The sequence below is a fragment of the Tupaia chinensis genome, unplaced genomic scaffold (genome assembly GCF_000334495.1).
Source record: "Tupaia chinensis unplaced genomic scaffold, TupChi_1.0 Scaffold139871_1, whole genome shotgun sequence".
In the NCBI taxonomy this organism is placed as follows: Eukaryota; Metazoa; Chordata; class Mammalia; order Scandentia; family Tupaiidae; genus Tupaia; species Tupaia belangeri.
In genome coordinates this window covers 1,547,210-1,563,197 of record NW_006199750.1, presented here as the reverse complement: position 1 = coordinate 1,563,197, position 15,988 = coordinate 1,547,210, and the positions used below count along the sequence as shown (strand labels likewise).

Genomic DNA, 15,988 nt, shown 5'->3' with positions numbered 1-15,988 from the left:
CTCTCTCTGTCTCTATCTGTAGTTATGGGATTGTTTTTTCCTATTTTTTTGTTGAAGGAAACATATAGCAGCTTATTAGACAGCATGCTCAGTGGAGCTCCAAACTCGACGCCCGAGTCTGAAAAACACCATGAGAAAAACCCGACGTATATATTTAGATAACCTGTGTCCATCTTTAAAACTATCTTCTTTTACTTGTTGCTGAGTGTTCATGATGGATTGCATTTTTTAAAATAATTTCTTATGGGACAGGACCAGCAGTTAGCATAATGGCCATGTCACTGGACTCCCACGTAGTCGACCGCGGTTCGAGTCCCGGACCTGGTGACCTAAACTCACACCAGGAGAGTGTGCGTGCATGTCCAAGATCTCGAGAGGAGAATGGAGGAGATGGGATTACGGCGTGGCCATCCCCCTTGGGGGGTGGTTTCTCACTTTCTGTGTCTCTGTCCTTCTGGCGAGCGCACGCACCCTATGGCAAAAAACTCTCAAAAAAAAATTCCTTATGGGGGCTGGCAGGTGACTTGGTGGTTAAGGGCACTGGACCCTCCACATGGCCAACTGCGGTTCGAGTCCCAGACCTGGTGACTTTCCTTCTCTCTCTCTCTCTCACCTCACTATCACTCTCAATCTCTGTCACTCTCTGGTCAAATAAAATAGGTACATGAATAAAGTAATAATAAGATAATAATAATAAAAATTAAAATAATAATAAAAAGAAACAGTGTGTTTAAAAAAGTAATTTCTTTCTTACATTTAATCATTACATCTTTGTGGGTTCAATATGGTTTCTCAAAGCATGGCTGAAGTATTTGCTGCTCAAATCATATTAGGATATTGCCGTATTTATCATCTTCAACAAAGAACAATGGATCACGTCTTGCACCTTTCATTTTCATTCTGCTAATTATTCATTTGTTTGTTCACATGAATAAAGAATAAATGAATAGAATAGATTATTCTTTTTTTTCTTTTGTTTCTCAATCCCATAACTACAGATAGATAAAGCGAGAGAGAGAGAGATTCACCAGAATCCCTTCTCCTCCTTCTCCTCTCAGGATTGGGGTATGCACACACATGCACCCAGCAGGAGTTTGAAGCCACCGGGTCTGGGACTTGAACTGCAGTCTGCCATGTGGGAAACCAGCACCTTAACCACTATACCACCTGATGGCTCCTTTTTAACTCTGTTTTACTATACTATTACTGTTTTGCATTTTACTAAGGGGACATAAGAATTATTCTCCACATGCATGTTCTTTTATACTGTTGTAAACACTTTTCACAATGGCTAATATAATCCTTACTAGGCTTTGCTTCTACCCTAAAGGTCATTGTTTATTTTTTCTTTTGTTTTTCATCATACGATGCTTACACTCACTGAAGAGACAGTGAGAAAGAGAGTGAGAAAGTACCTCCCGAGGAGGATGATCCTGCCTCAATCCCTTCTCCATTCTCCTTTCAGGAGAATGGGCACTAACACATGCTGGTGTGATTTTCATGCCACCATGCCCAGGATTTGAACCCTGGTTGGCCCTGTGAGAATCCAGTGCCATAATTATCACATCCACCTGCTTGACTCCATTATTTTATTTTCTTAACATAGTATTTCTTTTTGCAAGATACTGTGTTACATGCTAAATATAATGAGATATGCCTTTTTGGGGTATGCCTATGATTTTGAAGCTTGTTATAGTCTCATCAATATCACTTATACATGATTATGTAGGGAGAACATAAGTTTCATCTGAGAAATGTTAAATTTCAAAAAAGAAAAAATTATATTACTGGGACCAGCAGTTAGCATAATGGCTATGTCTCTGGACTCCCATGTAGTCAACCGTGGTTCGAGTCCTGGACCCAGTGGCTTAAACTCACACTGGACGTGTGCGTGCGTGCCCAAGATCCCGAGAGGAGAATGGAGGAGAAGGGATTGCGGCGTGGCCATCCCCACTGGGGGGTGATTTCTCGCTTTCTGTCTTTATGTCTCTCTCTGTCTGTCTGGCGAGCGCACGCGCCCTATAGCAAATACCTCTCAAAAAAGAAAGTTATATTACTAAGTTACCAGAGTACTTAAAAGCATTTCAATATAACAATTGCGATTTTTAACTATGACACTTCAGTCTACAAAATGTACTTATATACTTTATCTTACTATAGAATGTAACATTGGTCACGTCAAATATACTTTATTGAAAATTTCAATATATACAAAAGTAATCTTTTGGGTTACCTGTCAGGATTTTGTGTTCTCACAAATAATATAGGCATATGTAATTTTGAAATTATGTATTACACTCTTAGCATCATCAGTAAATAATTTTGAAATGGATATTTAGATAAAAATAAATTAATTAATAAATTTAATAAATTCTGTTGAGTTTTACCGCTACTCAAACCTACTTAATTAATTACATCTTTTGAGAAATAGAAGTATAGGGACCAGCAGTTAGCGTAATGGCTATGTCGCTGGACTCCCACGTGGTCGATTGCAGGTTCGAGTCCCGGACCTGGTGGCTTAAACTCACGTCGGACGCGTGTGCATGCGTGCCCAAGATCCCGAGAGGAGAATGGAGGAGAAGGGATTGCAGCGTGGCCATCCCCCCTGGGGGGTGATTTCTCACTTACTGTCTCTCTGTCTCTCTCTGTCTGGTGAGCGCACGCGCCCAGAGTCACCCTATCACTCAGTCTCTCTCTCTCTGAGTCACGAAATATATAAGTAAATAATAACCTTTTTTTCCCGCTCATTTTGCAGAGGGTGCATGTGCTTACCAGAAAGAGACAAAGAGGCAGAGAGAGAGAAAGCAAGAAAGTACCCCCTCCATGGAGGATGGTCATGCCATAATCCTCTCTCTTCCCTTCTCCCTCCTCTCAGGACTTTGGGCACCCTTACACATGTATCTGCTGTGTTTTTCTTTATTTTTTTTAAAGTTATTTCATTTACTTTTATTCATTATTATTTTTATTATTTAATTTGACGAGAGAGAGAGAGACAGAAAGAGGAAAAGCAAGAAAGCAAGCCACCAGATACGGGATTCGAACTGTGGTCAGCCATGGGGAGTCCAGCGCCTTAACTGCCACGCCACCCGCTGGCCCCCCAGCATGTTTTCAGGCTGTCAGATCCCGAACTGAACTGCATAGTCCGCCATGTGGGATCCAGCTGCCCAAACCACCATGCCAATGGCTGGCCCAGTTATAGCTTTTAAAAATAATTTTGTTTTAGAAAGAAAAAAATAAGCGTAACATTTCCTAGTACTTAACTCTTATTTCAGAGATGGAAGAGACTTTATTGGGTTTTAGGAAAGCAGTCTTCCATGATTAACCAATTTTAGAATCCTAAGGATTGTTTGTATTTTTTTGCATCATTAGTAATTCCTTTTCAGATCTGACCTCTCAATGATACTTGTCTATTAGACTCAGAGTTTCACGCCTAAAGTCAAACATGTATGGGAGGAGGGTGGGAAATAGCAGAGGGTGAGAAATAGCGGGAAAATTGCATATATATGGAAAAAAAATATATATATGAAACTAGAAATGGAAAATTATTGATGATAACATGTATGATTAAGCCATTATGCAGTATATTCTGGATGGGAAATCATATTTTCTGTGTGGTGACTATGCTCAGTGAATGAATGTAAAATTAATTAATTAATTAAAATTAAAAATCTAAAAATAAAAGAAAAAAAGGATGAAATCCTGTCATTTGAAGTTAGATGGGAGAGCCTGGAGGATATTACGTTAAGTGAAATAAGACAGAGAAATATCACATGTTCTTCATGTGTGGAAATTGAAAAAAAAATGACCTTAAAGAAGTAGAGAATGGGACCAGCAGTTAGCGTAATGGCTGTCACTGAACTCCCATGTAGTCAGCTGCAGTTCGAGTTCTGGACCCGGTGGCTTAAACTCATGCCAGGCGCGTGTGCATGTGTACCCAAGATCCCGAGAGGAGAATGGAGAAGAAACAACTGCGGCATGGCCATCTCTTCGGGTGGTGATTACTCACTTTCTATCTCTCTGTCTCTCTCTGTTTTTCTGATGAATGCATGCACCCTATAGCAAAAACCTCTCCAAAAAAAAATAAAAAAAGAAAGAAGTAGAGAGGGGGCCAGCAAGTGGCACAGTGGTTAAGGCCCTGGACTCCCACATGGCCAGCCATGGTTTGAGTCCTGAACCTGGTTGCTTGCTTTCTCACTCATGAGTGCAGCTGCCCTGTAGCAAATTAAAAAGTATAATAAAAATAATAAAATTGAGTAATTCTTTAAAATAAAGAAGAAATAGATGAAAAATGACTATGAAAGGCTAGGAAGGTGGGGGGGTGGAGAACAGAGGGATGTTGACTAATGGAAACAAAATTACAGATAGATAAGAGGACAGTGCTTGCAGTTGTAATACACGATTGGATCAGCATAGCTAACGAAATCTTACTAGGAACCTGAGAGTAGCCAAAACAAGGATTTTTGAATGTATCCAACAAAGTAATGGCAAAGACTGAGATGATAGGTGTACTAAGCACTCGTGTGGAATCATTACACATTGTGTTTGTGTACTGAGAAACCACACCATACACCCACAAGTACGTACAGTTATTATATGTTAATGAAAAAAGAGATCAGTGCTTTGGTTCTGGAATATGTACAGCACTGTGGACAAGAATGAAAGCAGGTGGTAAGCAATTAATGTAGGGACTGGCAGGTGGCATGGTGGTTTGGGTGCTGGCCTCCCCCATGTCTAAACTTAGTTCAAGTCCTGGGCCTGGTGGCTTGCTTTCTCACTCTCTCTTTTTCTTTCTATCTCTCACTGGTCAAATTAAAAATAATAATAATCATGGGGTCGGCAGATGGCATGGTAGTTAAGGGCGCCGGACTCTCACATGGCTGATCACGGTTCGAGTCTTGGGCCTGGTGGCTTTCTCTCTCTCTTTGTCTCTCTTTCACTCTGTCCCTCTCTGCTCAAATATAAATAATTAAATAAATAAAGTTAAATAGAATAATTCTTTAAAATAATAATGATAAATAAAATTAAATAAAAAAACAGTTGATGTAATTAGGCGAGAGGCAGCGAAGGCGTAACTCAGTAGTGACAGTGTGGACAGAGAGATGTGGGTAAACTTAATACATATTTAGGCAATGAGTTGGTGATTGATTTGTTATGAGAGATAAGAGAGAGAAAGAGAGGTTAAATTTGACTTCGGCATGTGTACAGAGAATACGGAAGAATGAGCAGGTTTTGTTAGGGCATAAGTGTTTAGTTCTCCAATTTCAGGCAGAACCTTTCCTGTGAGACTTGAATTAAAATTTTCTGAAATCAGTGTAATTAAGATAGCATGTATTGGTTATTTACTTTATGTAATATGTAGTAGAGGGTACTTAGAGTTGACAGGGTAGGATAAATCTATTCCACCTATCTCTTTAAATGAAAAACACAGGCATATGTGAAACTATTTTTAGCACAAGTTGGATAGTGGCAAGTGCTATAGTAAGACACAAACAAAATGAAATTTATTCTGACTATGGGAGGTGAGTTTGTAAATGACTTAATAGAATAGGTGATTTTTTTTTTTTCTGGAGAGGTTTTTGCTATAGGACACATGCGCTAGCCAGACAGAGAGAGACATAGAGACAGAAAGTGAGAAATCACCCTCCAGAGGGGATGGTCACACCACAATCCCTTCTCCTCCATTCTCCTCTCAGGATCTTGGGCACGCACGCACACGCACCCGCTGTGAGTTTTAAGCCACTGGGTCCAGAACTTGAACTGCGGTCGACTACGTGGGAGTCCGGCAACATAGCCATTATGCTAACTGCTGGTTCCCGGTGATTTTTGAGCTATTTCTGAATGCAAGGGAGTCTAACAGACTTCCCAAGTGTCTATCTCTGTATACTCGAGTCTCCCCTCGCCAGCTCTATTTGAACATACAAAAGGTATCTTAAATTGAACATATCCAGAACCAAATCCGGACCTTCGTTCTGTCAAACCTACTCCTCTCGCAGGTTTGCCCATGTAGGTAAATGGTGTCCAACTGGAGGATGTAAGCTGAAATCCTAATAATGTAAGACCCGATACCATTCCTGCGTTCCAAAATCCCATTATTCCTTGACCTCTTTTTTCTTTTCTTATATTCTTTTTTTCCCTGTTTCCCTATGTATTCACTCTGTTCTAGCTAAGCTGGATATTTTTTAAATATTTCAGATATCTTCCACCTCACCGCGTTTGCTTTTCCTTTACCTTTCACCTGAGAAATTTCCTTGAGCCTTAATGGACTCATTCTTCATCTGTTTCAAGTCTTTGCTTAAATGTCACCTTCTCAAAAAGGCCTTTTCTGACCTCCCTCTTTAAAATTGTCTCCCTTGGGGCCAGCTGGTGGTATAGTAATTAAAGTGGTGGACTCCCACATGGCCAACCGCAGTTCAAATCCTGGACCCGGTAACTTGAAAATCATGTCAGGCGCTTGTGCATGCATACCTAAAATTCCAGGAAGAGAATGGAGAAGAGGCTGCAGCATGGCCATCCCCCCGGGGAGATTTCTTACTTTCCCTTTCACTGTCTCACTATCTCTTTCTCTCTGGTGAGCGCACACACCCTATGGCAAAAACCTAAAAAATAAAATAAAATTGCATCTTTCACCTCAGGCATTTATTCTCAAATTGATTTTGTTCGTATTGTTTACCATCTGGTCTACATGTGTATACTTACTGACTTAATATGTTTTACCCTCCTCCAAGAGACCATGAACTTTTCTCTGCCAAATTGTCTGGTGACCTCTTTCAAAAATCAGTTGGCTGTATGTTGTGGGGTTTATTTCTGGATTCTCTCTTCTGTTTGATTGGTCTGTGTGTCTGATTTTGTGCCAGCACCATACCGATTTGGTTATTATGGTTTCGTTAAATATTTTGAAGTTAGGTATTGACTTCGAAATTTCTTTTTTTTTGGAGAGGTTTTCGCTATAGGGCGTGTGCTCTTGCCAGACAGACAGAGAGAGACATAGAGACAGAAAGTGAGAAATCACCCCCCAGAGGGAATGGTCACGCTGCAATCCCTTCTCCTCCATTCTCCCTTGGGATCTTGGGGACGCACGCACACGTGCCCGGCGTGAGTTTTAAGCCACCGGGTCCGGGACGCGAACCGCGGTTGACTACGTAGGAGTCCAGTGACATAGCCATTATGCTAACTGCTGGTTCCCTTGACTTCGAAATTTCTAACTTCATTCTTTTTGCACAGAATTGCTTTCACACTGTGGGCTCTTTGGGATTGCAGATAAATTATATGATGGCTTTTCCTATTTCTATGAAAATGTTGCTGGTATTTTGATAGAAATCCTGTTGAATTTATGGATCACTTTCAACAGTTTCGACATAACCCTGTTGACTTTTCTAATCCATAAACAGTTATCTTTCCATTTTTTTGTGTGTCTTTTTACATTTCTTTATTCACTTTTTTATATACTTCTTGTTTTGTGTATGTTGAACCATCCTTGCATCTACGATAAAACATACCTGGTCGTGGTGTATACAGTTTTTTTGGATGTGTAGCTGGATTTAATTTGTCAGTATTTTGTTGAGGATTTTTGCATTTATATTCATCAGGGACATTGTTATGTCATTTTCTTTTTTTGTATCCTTGTCTGCTTTGGTATCTTTTCTCTCTCTCTCTTTTCTTTCTTTTGTTGTTGTTGTTTGTCTTTTGTTTTTGTAATAGGGTACATGTGCTGCCTGGAGAGAAACAGAGGAAGGAAAGTGTAACAACACTCCCTGGGGGAGGTGGCCATGCTGCAGTACCTTCTTAAGACTCCACTCTCCTTGGGGGCACACACGCACACGTGTGGGCATGATTTTCAAGCTGCTGGGTTCAGGACTTGAACCGTGGTCAGCCATGTGGGAACTCAGCTCCTTAACCACCATGCCACTTGCTGCCCTGCTCTTAGTATCAGAGTGATGGTGGCTTCATCTTCATTAAATGAGTTTGAAAGCATTCCCTCCATTTGGATATTTTGAAATAGTTTGAGGAGAATTGGTGTTAATTCTCATTTAAAGGACTTAGAGAATTTAGCAGTGAGCATCTGGACCTGAACCCACCCAGACTTTTCTTTGTGGGAGATGATTTATTACAGAATCAACCTCGTTGCTTGTTATTGGCCTATTCGGGAGTTCTGTTTCTTCCCGGTTCAATCCAGGTATATTGAATGTGTCCACAATGACATTAATCTTGTCCAAGTTTTCCAGCTTGTTAGTCTGTAGAGGCTTGTAGTGTTCCCCTTCCTAAGGATCATTTGTATTTCTGTGATATTGTTTTAATGTTCCCTTTTTTTTTCTTTTATTTATTTATCTCAGTCTTCTGTTTTTCTTTGTTAGTCCAGCTTAATGGTTTGTCAGTGTTGTTTATTCTCTCCAAAAATAAAACAAAAAAACAGCTTTCAGTGAGAATCAAACCTTTAAAAAAAAATCAGGAAAACATAAACAGTAAGGGAAAGGACAAATGAAATATAAAATAACCAGAAACTAATGAACAAAATGATAGGAATATGTCGTCAGCAATACTAATCCTTCATGTAAATGGATTAAAGATATAGATCGACTAAACAGATTTAAAAATAAGAACAAATCTTATTTGTTCTTTACAAGGTTTACAAGATTTTTTTCATTTCACTGGTAAAAACACATGTAGCCAGGGGACCAGCAGGTGGCATGGTTATTAAGGCTCTGGATGCCCACATGGTCGACTACAGTTTGAATCCTGTAGCCAGTGGCTCAGAAACCATGCCAGGTGTGGGTCCATGCATACTCCAGATCTCTAGAGGAAAACAGAGAAGGGATTGCATCTTGGCCATCAACACTGGGGGTGAGGGGGATGACTTCTCACTTTCCTTCTCACTATTTTTCTCCAGTAGGTGCAGGAGAAAGTGCAAAAAAAAGAAACACACACACACACACACACACACACACACACAACCACACATACAAGCAAACAAAAACTACATGTAGATAGAAAGTGAAGGGATGAAAATTTTTTTTTTACCCAGAAAGAAGGAGAAGAGGCTACTGTAATGTTAGATAAAATAGACTTTAAGTTAAACATTTGTAAAAAGAAATTAAGAAGTGATTATAGAGGCCAATAGGTACTATGGTGGTTAAGGTGTTGTACTCCCACAAGACTATGGTTTGAGTCCTGGACCTGGTGGCTTATATTATCACTTTTCCTCTCTCTTTTTCTCTCTCTCTCTCTCTCTCTGCGTCTCCTCTCTGGTGAGCATATGTGCCCTGTAGCAAAATTTTAAAAATTATAATGATACATAAAATTAAATAATTCCTTAAAAAAGAAAAGAATTATATAATGATAAAGACATCAATTCAGTAAGAAGATAAAATAATGATAAATATATCTATATATCCAACATATAAATTATTAAATCTAAAGGGAGACATAATCTCTAATAAGATAATAATTGGAGACTTTTGACACTCCACTGTCAGCATTTGAGAGATCATCTAGACAGAAAGTTAATTAAAAAAAAAAAATCCAAGTTAAATCATGCTATCGACCAAATGGCTCTAATTAGCATTTCCAGAATATTCCATCCCATAGCTGCGGAATACACACTCTTCTTATCATTCCAATGGGAGCATTTTCCAAGATAGAACACATATAAGGGCCACAAAACAAGTCTCAACAACTTTTGTTTTGATCCAAATCAAGAACTTTGACCACAATAAAACAAAGCTAGAAACCAAGAGAATACAGTTGCAAAAAGGACCTTGGAAATTGTACAAATTCACAGAATTAAACACACTCCTAAATGACTACTAGGTCCATGAAGACAGTAAGAGGGAAATTTTAAAGTATTTTGAAACAAATAAAAATGAAAACACAACTTATCAGAACTTATGGGAATGCAAGCAAAGCTAGACTGAGAAGGAAGTTTATAGCAATAAATATCTAAAAAGTAGAAATATTTCAGACAACATAATAGCATACCATCAAGGAGCTAGCAAAGCAAGCACAAACCAAACCTAAAATTAGTAGGAGAGCCAATAGGTGTGGTGGTTAAGGCATTGGATTTCTACATAGCCCACCACGGTTCAAGTCCCAAACTTGGCAACTTGAAAATCACACTGACTGCATGTGTGTGTGGGGGGTGACCAAAGTCCCAGGAGGAGAATGGAGAAAGAAGGGATTCTGGTGTGGTCATGCCCCCAGGAGGTGATTTCTCACTTTCCCTCTCTATTTCTCTGTGTTTCTCTGGCAAGTGCATGTGCCCTATGGCAAAAATCTTTAAAAGAAATTACTAGAAGAAAAGAAGTAATAAAAATCAGAGCAGAAATAAATGAGAATAAAAGAAAAAAGCATAAAAGATCCATAAAACATGAATTTTTTTTGCTTATGAAAGATTATAAACTAGAAATAGGTCAGAGATTTTTATTAAATAAGTAGATTTTAGCTGCTCTTATCTCACACATAAAGTAACAATGTGAGATAATACATATATTAATCTTCTTCACTATAGTAACTATTTCACTATCTACATGTAGTTATATAAATGTATCAATCTTTCAATCATTTTGTAAGCCTCAATATAGACAATAAAATTTATTTAAAAAAAACCCCTTTTTTTTTTTTTTTTTTTTTGGTATGGCTCTTTTTTTCTCTCTTTCAGTTATGTTTGTTATGATTTTTATTATTCCTTCTATTATTTTTGGGGTTTCACTTGTTGTTTTCCATTCCTTTGAGATACACTATCAGGTTGTTTGTAATCTTTCTAATTTTTTTTTTTTTGTGAACATTAGTTGCTATAAACTTCTTAGTAATGCTTTTGATGAATCTTAAAGAATTTGGAGTATTTATATTTCCATCATCATTTGTTTAAAAAATTTTTAAATTTTACTCTCAATTAATTCAGTAGTTTTGAAATCATTAAAGAGTAAATAAAGTGTTCGAGGGACCAGCAGTTAGTGTAATGGCTATGTTGCTGTTCTCCCATGTAGTCGACCACGGTTCGGGTCCCAGACCTGTTGCCTTAAACTCACGCTGGGTGTGTGTGCGTGCATGCCCAAGATCCTGAGAGGAGAATGGAGAAGAGATTGTAGAGTGGCCATCCCCCCCGGGGGGGGATTTCTCGCTTTCTGTCTCTCTGTCTCTCTCTGTCTTTCCGGCTAGTGCACGCACCCTATAGCTTCATCTGACAGGATGTCCTTAGTAATAAAAGGCACATATCCCTAGCCATTTTCAGTATTCTATCTTTATCATTGACTTTTGATATGTTTAATATAATGTGTCTTTGAGAGAATCTTCTTGCACGATTCTTACTATCTCCTTTTTTTTTAAAGAGGTTTTTGCCTTCGGGCACATGTGCTCACTAGAGAGAAAGAGAGTGAGAGAGAAAGTGAGAAATCACCCCCTGGGGAGATGGCCACACTACAATCCCTTATCCTCCTTTCTCTTCCCAGGATCTTGGATACGCATGTATACGTACCCAGTGTGATTTTTCAAGCCACCAGATCCAGGACTTGAACCACAATTAGCCATGTGGGAGTCCAGTGATGTAACTACTAAGCCATCTGCTGGTTCCTTAGTGTCCTTTTAGTTTCTTGACTCTGAATATCTGTATCTCTCTAGATTTGGAATTTAAAACTAATATTTCATACCATTGATTTTCTATGCCTTTTCCCATCTCTTTGCATTCTGGGATATTTATTATGCAACTATTTGGTCACTTAATAGTGTTGAAACGTCATGTATCATCTTCATTTTTAATGGTATTTTTTTTTTCCTTTTGATGCATTAGACTCAGAGATTGTTCAAGGATTCTTTCTTTGCATGATCTAACCTATTGTCAATGTGCTGTACACATTTTTTATTTTCTATTTTGCATTCTTCATCTCTCTGTGATTTCTTGCATTGTTTCTATTAGTGGGGAGATGTTGTGCTCCTATGGGGGCAAAATGTTTCATTGTCTTTGCATATTTCTTGTGTGCCTGCATTGATATGCAGGTATCTGGTAGAGTACTCATTTCTTCCTGTAAATAGATTCACTCATACCAACGACAAATGTTTCTCTGTGGGATTGTTGCTTGTGTTTTCAAATACTTAGGGGATGGAAATCTTTTCTCCTAGCAATTCAACTGAGTGGAGATATTGGCCAAAAGTAAATAATAGCCAGTGTCATGAAGAGGTAGCACATAAGATGGAAGTGGGTGCTGATTGAGGAGCTGTGACTCAAGGGGTTTAGATTGCCACTTCTCTGCTCTCTCTTCATCAAGGAAGCTGTTTATCTCGGTGCCTGGGTCTCTTCACAGCCTCAGCACCTCCCCACAGGTAGTTCATTGAAGAAGGGAGAGGCAAAGGCTGTCCCTGGTGTGGATGAGGGCTCTGGATGAGTTTCTGGGCACTGCCATGTGGATGAGGGCACTGGGTGAGCCTCTGTGATGCAAAACAGGGGTGAGCATTCTGAACAGGTCTCTGCAGCACAAGCAGTTACCAGTAGATATTTGAGGGGCTCTGGGTGTGTCTCTGTGCCCTACCTCTGTCTTCTCCACCCAAGAAGGTTGAGCTCAGCTACCTCCCCTCTGTCAGTCACTTCTCTCCTTCCCTCCTTTCATACTCATGGTTCAGGGAGATCCTTAGAAGTTGTGCAGCAGAAGGCAACAGAATGGATTGGGAGCTGTTTCCAGAGTTTGGACCGGGGTGGAGGAGGAAGGGTAATGCAGGCCTGTCAGTCAGGGGGATGTTTACTTTTCTCAGTCTCTTCTGTGAGTAGAGAGCAGTCCTTCCACTACACCGGTCAGTCTACGTTGTGAAGTGCGTAATGCTGCCTGGGCTTGGGTACTAGGGTCATGACCCGACTTCTCATCTAGCCAGGATGGTCTTTACAGCTTCCCATACAGGTCTGGTGATATTTTGGGAAGCTTTCAGAGATGCAAGATTTGCAAGTCATGAGTCCTTGGTGTCAGTATCTTTTCACCAACTGATCTGTTCTCAAAACAGTGCCACTCTGCAGCTATTGCAATTAATACTTGGGTCCTGAGAGGTGGAATGAACCAGGATGAGATACTTACTTAGGTAATGTAGCCCTGTGGGTCTTAGAACTTCCTTTCAATGGTCCCAGGGCCACGATGTGGAGTGCTGGACTCCCAGGCAGCTAGGAATGCTGTCCAGCACGATATCAGAGGCCAATAGGGTCTCTCGCTTTGCTTTTCTCAACAAAGCGGACTTTCCGCTGATTTCAACTGGGTGCTTCGGTTCCTTTCGTATGCCGTTTCTGTCATGTTTTCACATTTCAGAAAACTTCACATCTTTATTAATCATAGGAGTTCTTCCTTAGAAATTCTAGTTGAGGGACCAGCACATGGTGTAATAGTTAATTCACTGGACTCCTATGTAGTTGACTGTAGTTCAAGTCCTGGACCTTGCAGCTTGAAACTCAACACCAGGCACGAGTACATGCATGCCCAAAATCCCAAGAGGAGAATGGAGGAGAAGGGACTGTGGCATGGCCATTCCCCCTGGGGGTGATTTCTCGCTTTCTGTCTCTCCCGCGAGTGCATACACCCTATAGTAAAAAGTATCCCTTTAAAAAAAAAAGGAAAAGAAAGACATTCCACTTGAGGGACCAGCAGATGGTGTAATGGTTACGTCACTGGGCTCCCATGTAGTCGACTGTGGTTCAAGGCCCAAACCTGGCGGCTTAAAACGCATGCTGGGCGTGCGTGTGTGTGTGTGTGTGTGTGCAAAATCCTGAGAAGAGAATGGAGGAGAAGGGATTGCAGTGCCCTATAGCAAAAGTCTCTCTTAAGAAAAAAATAAAAAGAAAGAAAGAAAAAAAGAAAGAACAGTTAAAATGTGTATGAGTAGCTATTATTTTACACCTTGACTGCCAAAGTGACTGTTGCATGCTGCTTCCCACTGGACATCTTGATCAAAGTCTCTTACTCTATGTATTGTTCTCAGTGGTGAATGTAAAAGTTGTAAAGTTAGTAGGGTCAGTGAACTGTACTCCATGATTACAATTAAGTAAGTAGAATGCAATTAAACCCTAAGAAATGACTTCATAACTGTGTTTTAAATATATAACTATGCAGTAATACTATATGATTTAATTTTAGCTTCCGAGATTCACTCTTAAAAGTTTCAAGTGGACATATGTATTTTAAATAATAATACAAATGGAGGTGATTATATAATAGTTTTATTTGTGTCTTGTGAGATTTATAAAACATGAGACCTTTGACTTGGCCTCTCCTACCTCAGAAACCCCACAGGTCTGCAAACTGAAGATAAATTAGGTTCCTATTTTCCCTAGCAACACATCTTTTACTGTGTTCATTCATTCCCTGGACCTGATAGCATCAGCATTAGGCCCCTTTATGAGAAAGTGCTTAGCTACAGTTTATAGAACATAATTGCTAGAAATACATCTCTTATTATCCTTAATTTTTGAAGGGAAAAAAAAAAATCTTAAACTTTGATGATTCAGCAGTTATATTTTCTTAGTGAAATACTTTATCATTCTTTCTATTTTCATACAGATATTTAATCTTTAAAAAATTGTTAAGCAAAGTAAAATTCAGATCTTATCCTTTTTCATGTATCATTTGAACGTTTCTGGCTAATACACCCATGCCTTTCTTCCCTACTTTCCTTCCTCTCTTGTCTTTATTTTTTTGTCACACTCTCATTTTCTGTCATTCTCTCTTCTTCCTTTCTGCTCATGTCCGCAAATAAGTGAGCTCAAGCTGTCTCACTTCTCTTTAATAGTGCAATATACTCACATCTACTGAGCTGTTCACCCTCACTTTTGTAGTAGATTTGTAAATTTAGCCACATCCTTTTAGTCTTTTTGTGTGTGTGTATCAGTAGATTAAATGTATATCATTAGATAGTAGATTTAGTATTGAAGTTTGTATCCTTGTGTCTGCAAAGAACTATCGTTTTTTTCTTTTTGTCATTGGAAAAATTACTTGAAACACTGAATATTTTTCTTCTCATGATATGTATATATCGTGCCCCTAAATCCCTATTCAGGCATTTAAAAAATATTCATATGAAATATTCGTATGTTCCTGAATTATAAAAGCATACATATATGTCAAATGTAATTTATATTTTGACTGGTGAACTTAATGAAATTTTTGTTTGATTTAAAAAATGGAGGCTGTTCATTCAGGTGTTCATGAATACTAATACAAACTATTCTCTAATACAGACTTTTGTGTGTGTGTGTGTGTGTGTGTGTGTGTTTACAACTTGTTCTGGATTATCCCATCTGAGCCTCATAACAATCTTGTATTTTAGAAATGGCAGTTGAGGTGAGTAAGGGTCACAAAAATTAAATTAACTTAGGAGCATGTAAGTTGAGTGGACAAGACTCAAACCCAATTATTCTTTCCTCTCCGTCAGATCTGTTATCTATTGGTTTGTAACCTGTGATTTTTCTTTATTTAAGTGAATTTAAAATAATAGTTTTATACTATCCAAAACCACATGATATTTATTGAATCTGTCTAGTAGGATTTTAGATTATTTTCCTTTTCCAATTCTGAAAATTATTTGAGTTTTCTTTCACTAAATAAAAAATGTAGTCTATCTATGAGATAAGGAAAAGCCGAATCATAACATCAGTTTGAAAACTTTCAGATGTGCAGTTCATTTAAAATGACTGCTATCAATGCAATTCAATGTACTTGACCTTTGGTCAACCTTTTAGAACGTTTTTATTATTTGTTGGCTAACAAAATAAATTCTTGAAAGTTAAAATTTGTTAGAATTTTCACATTATTTTTACATGACATATTGTTCGACTCTTCTTTTGTTTATTTAAAAGCGTATTTGGAGGGTCTTTATTTTTTTCCCCTTCATAAAATATGTCATTGTTCCAGTAGTGAAAAACTAAAATTTCGGTTTCACATCTTTTTATTCTCAATGTCCATTAAGAAGTGCACTTTTAAAGTCATTAACTTAACCTCCTCCTAATATTTGAGTTGTCCGAATCTCAATA

General features: G+C 38.7%; 1 protein-coding gene across 1 annotated transcript in view; it reads left to right on the top strand.

The window, feature by feature from the left end:
• The window catches only part of LOC102499849 (lipopolysaccharide-responsive and beige-like anchor protein), a 358,799-nt gene that overhangs the window by 155,526 nt on the left and 187,285 nt on the right, over positions 1–15,988 (top strand). The gene's annotated exons all lie outside the window — the stretch shown is intronic.